Below are 8,904 nucleotides of genomic sequence, written 5' to 3' on the forward strand. Positions count from 1 at the left end.
TCTTTTGGTTGAATTCATAGACTTTTCCAAAATGTCCTTTAGTTATTGACCACAACTCATTTAAAGATTTTTTTTTAAGTCAGACAGTCTTAGCCATCATTTTATATTGTTTATAAAGATCCTGTTAGTGCAGTAATATATCCTAGAGGCAAGCTAATTAAGTGCCTTTTTTGATTTTAGCAAAGTGAGAACAGTTAAAAATGGTAGAGTCTAATTTGTTTTTTAAAGTTAATGGAGCCAAAGACTGGTGGGACTGGGATGGAAGGTGCCAAGGAGAAAGGCACTGAGGACAGAGAACAAAAAGACCTCACCCCCAGTTGAGCTACTTCCTTTGTCAGAGTGGAGGAACGCTTGTTAATTAGGAAATGTTCATAAATCTGCCTCAACTTAAGTGCCCAGTAGCCCAGGATAATGGAATGAAAAACAATTTAAATCACATTAGTAGCAAGGAACTGAATAATGTATTTCCTGCATTCTCATCTCCGTGTGTCCTATTACTTCAAGGCACTTGTGTTATAGTTATTCTCACTTCAAGCTTCTCAGCAATAAACAGCATTTCCTTTAGTAAAGTGTTCCCCTTCAGATGCTTGCTACTGGTTTATGGTTTAATTTTTGAAGGCCTTTAAAAATGTTGAATCTGCTGATACACACACACACACACACACACACACACAAGGGTTTCAGGTAGTGTTTTGTGGTCTATGATCAACAAAACAATTCTTTTAAAGAAATCCAAATGATGGCTTAAGACAAATAAACAAAAGTATAAAATATTTTCAAATCCCAAACTGTTATTTTACCTCTGGGCTCTATTAGAATCTGAATAAGGAGAACAACAACCACAAACCCTACGAAATTCTCACTTTCACAGCAATAGTTGCATACATAGGTATAGTTATATACCGTATCTCATTTACATAGGTATTGTCCCTTTTAAAGTATTTAAAAAATAGAAATTTTTTTAGAGGGTGCACCGAACATTTACTGATGGTATTTAAGAGTCTAGGGAAGACTTCCTAGGCCCCTCCTGTTATTATGGGGGTCTGAGATTGAAAATGTGAGGGAGATCCTCAGTTTTGGGGGCTGAGTTGGGACAGGACTCCTCAGCAACTAAGGGCCTCTCTCTTGCTCTCAGTGTCCTTGCTGGTGTGAGTGGTCCAGGATTTCTTACTCCATGTAGGCCATGAGGTCCATGACCCTGTTGCTGTAGCCGTATTCACTGTCATACCAGGAAATGAGCTTTACAAAGTTGTCATTGAGAGCAATGCCAGCCCCAGCATCAAAGGTGGAAGAGTGGCAGCTGCTGTTGAAGTCACAGGAGACAACCTGGTCCTCAGTGTAGCCCAGGATGCCCTTCAGTGGGCCTGCTTTACTACCTTCTTGATGTCATCATACTTGGCAAGTTTCTCCAGGAGACATGTCAGATCCACAACGGATACATTGGGGATAGGAACATGGAAGGCCATGCCAGTTTGCTTCATGTTCAGCTCTGGGATGACCTTGCCCACAGCTTTGTCAGCACCAGTGGCTACAGAGATGATGTTCTGGGCAGTCCCACAGCCATCACACCACAGCTTTCCAGAGGGGTCATCCATAATCTTCTGAGTGGCAGTGATGGCATGGACCATGATCATGAGCACTTCCATGATGCCAAAGTTCTCATGGACAACCTTAGCCAGGGGGGCTAAGCAGTTTGTAGTGCAGGAGGCATTGCTGACAATCTTGAGTGAATTGTCCTATTTCTTGTGGTTCACACCTATCACAAACATGGGGGCATCTGCAGAAGGGGTGGAGATGATGACCGTTTTGGCCCCACTCTTCAAGTGGGCCCCAGTCTTCTCCATGGTGGTGAAGAAGCCAGTAGAATCCAGAACATACTCAGCACCAGCATCACCCAATTTGATGTTAGTGTGATCTCGCTTCTGGAAGATGGTGATGGGTTTCCTGTTGATGATAAGCTTCCCATTCTCAGCCTTGACTGTGCTGTTGAATTTGCCAACAAATTATACTGGAACGGGTTATACTGGGTGGAGTTATACTGGAACGTGTAGACCATGTAGTTGTGGTCAATCTTTGGCTCATTGATGGCAAGAATCTCCACTTGCCAGATCCAGAGCAGAAGGCAGCCCTGGTAACCAGGCACCCAGTACAGCCAAATCCATTCACACTGACCTTTATCACTTTGTCTATGGGATGAAGCTGGCACTGCACAAGAAGATGCGGCTGTCTCTGGAGCAGGGAAGAGCAGAGAGCCTAAAATAGAATTTAAATAGTCACCCATCATGTGCATACCCCACCCAGGTGTCAAAACTCTTACTTTCTCAGGGAAAATAAACAAACTATGGAGGTCAGAAAAAACTATGTTTTGGAGTAGAATCATTTCATCCTTGTATTTAGAAGGTTTAGAGATGTCTGCAGACCTCTACGGAGTGACAACATGAGACAGGAAAATGTTAAAATAACATCTTGAAAATGATCAATACCAACTGAGGATCCTGAAGAGTTAGGAATCACTGAACTTATGTATCATGAACATGTGTGTTCCGAGACCCTCCGTGTCCCCTTCGCTCTCAAAAGAGACACGTGAGGTGGTGTTCGGGTGGTTACCACAGCGAGGCTTTATTCTTGTATCAGCAGAAGCGGAAAGACCCCAAGCCCGGAAAAGGCACTGCTATATGTACCCTAGAGTGGCGTGTTCACTTCTGATTGGCTGTTCACTCATTACTCATAATACGCCCTGGGATGGGCAGTGACTTTGGTGCGCTTTTTGCCTTTTGCACCTGCGCAGTTAGTTGTTTCCTTGTGGGAGCACAGGATGCCCGCACCATCTTGTAATGGTGAATGTTATCACGCTCACGCGGCTCCTAACACATGTGTAGCTGAAACATTGGCAGGGATCATCTAGTCTCCCCTCATTTATCAACGCTGAAGTTTGGAAGGGAGGGAATGAACAAAAGACTCACCAAAGATCATGCTGTATCAAATCCAGAGCTTTCTAGTTTCATTGGGCTGTGGTAAAGTTGATATTCATTTGATTCATATCAGGTAACACTACTATATAAATGTTTAAAAGAAAGAATTACTTTAAAAAATAGGAAGTTTATTACAATATATGGTTGGAATGATAAGGACAAAATTATTTTAAAAAAAACTGCAGAAGAAAGCATCATAGGAATGTAAAGGAGTTGTCAATGATTTTGCCAGTTTCTGGAATCCATTGAGCTGTGATCTAAATACCACATATAATGTAACCAGAGTGGACATTTATAAAGTTTACCCTCACATAAACTGAAATTAAGAAAATACCATGACCTTTGAAATAGGGTGCAGTAGTTAGACTTGTGTAGTCACTCTGTGTGATAGAAAATCGTAAGGGAGAAAACATTGTGGCTCAATGTTTGGAAGGTCTCGATGAATCCTGGTGGGAGAAGCATAGCATGACAGCTCAGCAGTGCACAGTGATGGAGCAAGGAGAAAGGAATTCTCCTCATGGTGAATCAGTGTCCAGGCCAGCTGGACAATCAAGTGGGACCCTTAGACCCTGTGGAGAGGACTGAGATGCGAGAGAAAATAAAATGGCACAGCACGTCAAGAAGTCTGATCAAGCTGGCAAAATTTTTATTGTTCACACAGGTTATATACTCTAAAAACAGGATATGGGGAGGGGTAGGAAAGGAAAGAGGGCTTTGCAGGTGGAGGAAGCTAGCTGCAGCTGTGGGGTCTAAGTTATTCTTACAAAAGCTTTCTGTTACCAGGGGTTCTAAAAACATCTATCTAGCAGGATGTTGTCTAAATCTAGAGATCAGGAGGAAGGGTAACTAAGGTGGGTTGCTATGAGGCCTTATTTGAAGTTCTGAGAACTGACAAGTGAATTATGGAAGATAAGCAGAAAGAAGAATAGTAGATAGGAGAGCCAAGGGTGAGTGTTTGCCAAGAGTAAGGCCTTGCCATGGCTTCCCACAAATCAGGAAGCAGACCACAAGGTCAGAGCCAGTGGCTGGGTATAAACCTCAAAAGCTGGACCCAGATAACCTGTTTCCACCAGCTGGGCACTATTCCCTGAAGGTTCCATGATCTCCCCAGACAACTCAATCAGCAAGGAAAGGTATATGCAAATGCATAAGCCTATGGGAGCAAGTCAGATTAAAACAGAGTGGCAAGAAGAAACCCAATTGTCCTTGCCAAGTGTCCTACTAAGAAATTGAGGGAAATTTGAAACCCACACTCCCTATGTAGCAATAAGCAAAATGAAGCAGCAAACACATGCCCAAGACCTTAGTTCTAGCTGGCTATTGGGTTTAACAGTTTTCCCAAGTTCCTGGCAGATGCAGATTTATGTCTTCTTGGAACACCTTCAAACTAAGCCTTACACAAGTCCTGTAATTGAAGTCCTGAGAGAGGAAATGGAGGCCAATGAACAGGATCAGTCTGGGTGCATTCTGATTGTTACTGTTGTAGACTCTTTTTAAGGGTCGTTACTGGTCCAAAGCAAAATTAAAACAAACATACAAAAAAACCAAACCTTTTCTTTCTGCCCCTGCCACAGTATACATCACTTCCCCTGTAATCAATGCTCTGACCACCATCAGAGTGGAACATTCTTTACAACTGATGAACGGATGCAGATCCAAAAGTATCACCAAAGCCCACCGTTTACAACAGGGTGCATGCTTGGCTGTATCCATTCTGTACATTTGGACAAATAGCCCGCACACAGCCACCCACTATTAAATGTCACGAGAAGTACTTCCACTGCTCTAAGGATTTCCCATACTCCTCCTATTCATTTCTGTCCTCCACAGCCTCGGACAGCCACTGGTCTTTTTGCTGCTTCCAGAATGTTGTATGGTTAGAATAAAACACTGCATCCCCTCCTCATAGTGTTTCTTTTTTAGTAGTGTGTATAAAGTTTCTGCTATGGCTGTCATTGTTAACCAGCTCATTTCTTCCCAATGCTGAACACTATGGCATTGTGCAGATGGCCTGTGGTCCATCATTTGCTTATCAAAGAACATCTTGGTTGCTGTTGTGTCCTGTCAATTGGAAATAAAATTCTTACCTATCCTGTATGGGTTGCCAACATGCATTTTTCAACTCATTTGTGTTTTTACCAAGTAGTGAAATGTCTCACATATATAACAAAACCTATTTTGTTTTATAAGACGCCACCAAATGGGGTCATTGTGGCCCCACATCCTCCATATTGTTTGCTGTGGTGAATCTGGGCTGTTTCTGTGGGTGTGTGGTGGTATCTTAATGGCTTCTGTCTACGCCTTCCTTGCGGCTTACCTTGTGGTCCTCTTTCCTTATGCTTATCTATTTATTCAGTATATCTTCATCCCTATTGTGCTTTGGCCCATTTTAAGAAACTGAGTTCTTGATTTCCTCTTGTTGAGTTTTAAGTGGTCTTTGAATGCTCTGGATAACAGACATCGGTTTTTCTGAGTTCTGTATCTGCCATTTCTTTCTCTCTACAGTGCTTTCCATTGAGTAGAATATTTTGATGTTAATGAAACCCACCTCAACATTGTTTCCTATTAATTCTGTATGTGAGTCATTGCCAAAACCAAGGTTGTTTGTGGCTCCTGTTAAGGTATCTTCTAGGAGTGTTATAGCTTTTATATTTAGATTTGTGATATCATTTTGTGTTAAAGTTATTTAAGTAGGAATGACTATGAAAATACTAAGCATGCAAAAGTAAGATTTTAGGGGATGAAATATAATTAAACCCACTAGCTATAACATACAATATAGCAACCAAATATTAAGAAACATTGCCTAAGTAATATTTTGAATAAATATTTAAAACCCATGAAATTTATATTCTTAAGACTGTAAAACTAAAGCAAATTAACTGATAAAGTGAAGAGGCCTCTCACATGCATGAATCAGAAGACCTAATGCTGTTAAGGTGAAAATAATTCCCATGTCAATCTATAGGTTCTTCGAATGCTTGTTAAAACTGTAGGTTATTTATTTGCATATATATACATATGTATATATGTATATTATATAAATATACATATTCAAGGCAATAAGAAAAGTCAAAGAAACAAAAAAGAAAGGAAACAAGGAAGGAAAGAAGGAAAGGGGGAGGGACAAATTGATAAGAAGAGGAGAGAATGATATTGAAGAGTATTAACTTCCTGATTTCCAAGTTGCTATAAAGACATAAGGGTGATATGATTTGCGCTAACATAAGAATGAAGTAAAAATGCTTTATAATGATTCAATAATCAATGAAATATTCAAAGTAAAAGATGTTCAGAAAACCTATGTGAATTAAATGCATTAAAGATTCCTCACATGGGGCACCAGAATGCAGTTGATTTGAATGCATTAATAATAAACTCTGAATCACCAATAATGTGTTGCATTAAGGAAAGAAATCAAAACGCTTCTCCTTGGTGTCATTTAACCAAGCTCAAGTTTACAGTTGAACTTGCTACTTCACTTACCCTATGTCTTCTGTTCCTCATTCTCCTGTTGTAAGAATCTGAGTCCCCCTGCCTGAAGGCTGTCTTGTGCATCTATCCCTGTGTCTGAGTGCAGCCATCCGTAACAAAGATCTTTGTGCTGTATTTATTGAACAGCACAGAAAGCATCACATGGGCAAAGGATGAGGGAAACTTTACAGAAATGTTTAAGCGAGTTTTACAAGGGCTTAAGTCACTGCCTCCAACTGACCTGAACGGACCCAGATAACAAACGATGCCACAAACATCATTGTTCATCAAGCAATATCCAAATGTTCGTACAAAATCTAGAGTGGATATTCATTTGTAGTTGAAGATTACTTTCAACTTCTATTTTTACTCTTTCAACAAACAGCTACTCAAACACATATGCTTTCCTCTGGGTCAAGGGCACGGAAGAATATGTAACGATACCAGAGATATGCACTAGCTTAGGTTGGAAAAGCTGATTCTGTGAGAAAGACAAGGCAAGGAAGGTTGTTTGTTACATGGTTCTCCTAAAAGCAAGTTAAACAAGCTAACTACACTGTAGGGTAGCAGTCTTCAGTCCTAGGCAACCTCCAGGTATGTTATTAACCCTGCGTGTAAGGTCCAGTAAAAGTTCCAATCTCTTAGGATGTAAGAGATATTTTCATCATTCTTCATTGCCCCAATAACAAGTGTTGGTGTTAGTATTCCGTCTAAACTCCACCTCCCCAGTTACCTGGCAACAGCCAGGTATGCTCCTCCCCACAGCTACCTGGCAACAGCCAGGTATGCTCCTCCCCAAGCTACCTGGCAACAGCCGGTAATGCTCCCTCCCCACAGCTACCTGGCAACAGCCGAGCCTGATCCCTAATAAAAGGGGCTGCTTTGCCCCCCTCTCTCTCTTACTCTCTTGCTCTCTTACTCTCTTAATCCTCTTACCCTCTCTTACGTCTTGCCTCTCTGTCCCCTCCTCCCCCCAAGCTTCCCTCTCTCTCCACGTGGTCATGGCCGCCTCTACTTATCTTACTCTCCTCTCCCCAGCTTTGAAATTTACAATGAGAAACCTGTTTACCAATCCACCACTTAGAAACCCGCGTGGTCTGGATGCTCTATTCTCAAGGCTTCAGATATTTCTTACAGTTTGGGAAGAATGCACTATGTTGAGACACATATATCCAGTGTTATAAGATAAAACAATGTACCCTGGAATTGAACTGTTTTCCTAGATATTTAACATAAAATTACCATATGAACCCTGCTACTGGGGCTACTCACTTGTGAGTCCTATATGAAAACATGTAGGTGTCCTGTTTTGTCTGTTTGGTCTGTTTTTCTTTCTCTCTCTCTCTCTCTTCTCTCCCTCTCTCTCTCTCCGGTTTCTCTCTCTCCTCTCTCTACCTCTCTCTCCTGTCTCCCTCTCTAGTAAATCAAGTATTTAGGAGAGAGAGACCATAGTGGACCGGATTAGAAGAGTCTACCATACAATCATGTAATCTACAGCACAGTTTCTGACAAAATTGAAAAGATAATCATTTTGGCAAAGCGAATCCAGCAAATGTCAGAAAGTTATGTTCTATCTACATACAAGTTCGATCACCGACAGCTAGATCCTCCACCAATATCCATTGATAGGAAAAATAAATAACAAAAAGAAAGTTTTGTGTTCGCTATCAGATGTAATCACAAGATTGACTTCCCAACTTAATTAACAGGCTGTTTCTCTCTTTTCTCCCCCCCCCCCAAACAAGGCTGTCCCCCACCAAGCCAAGACCTGACCCTTTGATGGACAAGAACATTGAGAATTTGCTGACTTTTGTGTGTTCCACTGTACTGCAACCATCATATGTGCGCTTCATTACTGCATCTCTTGTCAGGATGCTCACCTGATGGCTTCTGAGTACACAGATTAAACCGTTCTGAAACCAAAAGTATTAAAGAACAGAAAAACAGAAATTTGAAGTGTGTAAGGCACAGTTTAACAGATAGTTAGTCTAAGTCACTGTCCTGTAAGTCAGATGGTTCCGGAAATATTAACAATTAGAGCCTGGGGCCCTGATAGCCCCCAGGAAACTAGGTTTATCATTAATAATCTAATTAAATGAAGATGTGTTATTAAAGTTCAAGGAAAAGGGGTTTACCCAATATGGCCACGTTAGTATTCTGTCTAACTCCACCTCCACATTACCTGGCAACAGCCAGGTAGGCCTGATCCCTATAAAGGGTTGGATTGCCCCCTCCTCACTCTCTTTACTCTTATCTCTTTACTCTCTTACGCTCTCTCTTACCCTCTTGCCTCTCTGCCCCCTCCCCCCCCTTCCTCTCATCTCCACGTGGTCATGGCCCTGCCTCTAAACTTTCTTCTCTCTTATCTTTCAACCTTCTTTCTCCCCCTTTGACCATCTCCTGAATAAACCTCCTCTCCCTTGGAACCGTGGGTCCTGAGTGGTCTGTTCTGAACTGT

General features: G+C 41.5%; 1 pseudogene; it reads right to left on the reverse strand.

Annotated features, from left to right (window-relative positions):
• Positions 1 to 1,031: 1,031 nt before the first annotated feature.
• LOC143439931 (glyceraldehyde-3-phosphate dehydrogenase pseudogene) overlaps positions 1,032 to 8,904 on the reverse strand; it is a 25,523-nt pseudogene continuing 17,650 nt past the window's right edge.

Source organism: Arvicanthis niloticus, chromosome 28, assembly GCF_011762505.2.
Source record: "Arvicanthis niloticus isolate mArvNil1 chromosome 28, mArvNil1.pat.X, whole genome shotgun sequence".
Taxonomy (NCBI): domain Eukaryota; kingdom Metazoa; phylum Chordata; class Mammalia; order Rodentia; family Muridae; genus Arvicanthis; species Arvicanthis niloticus.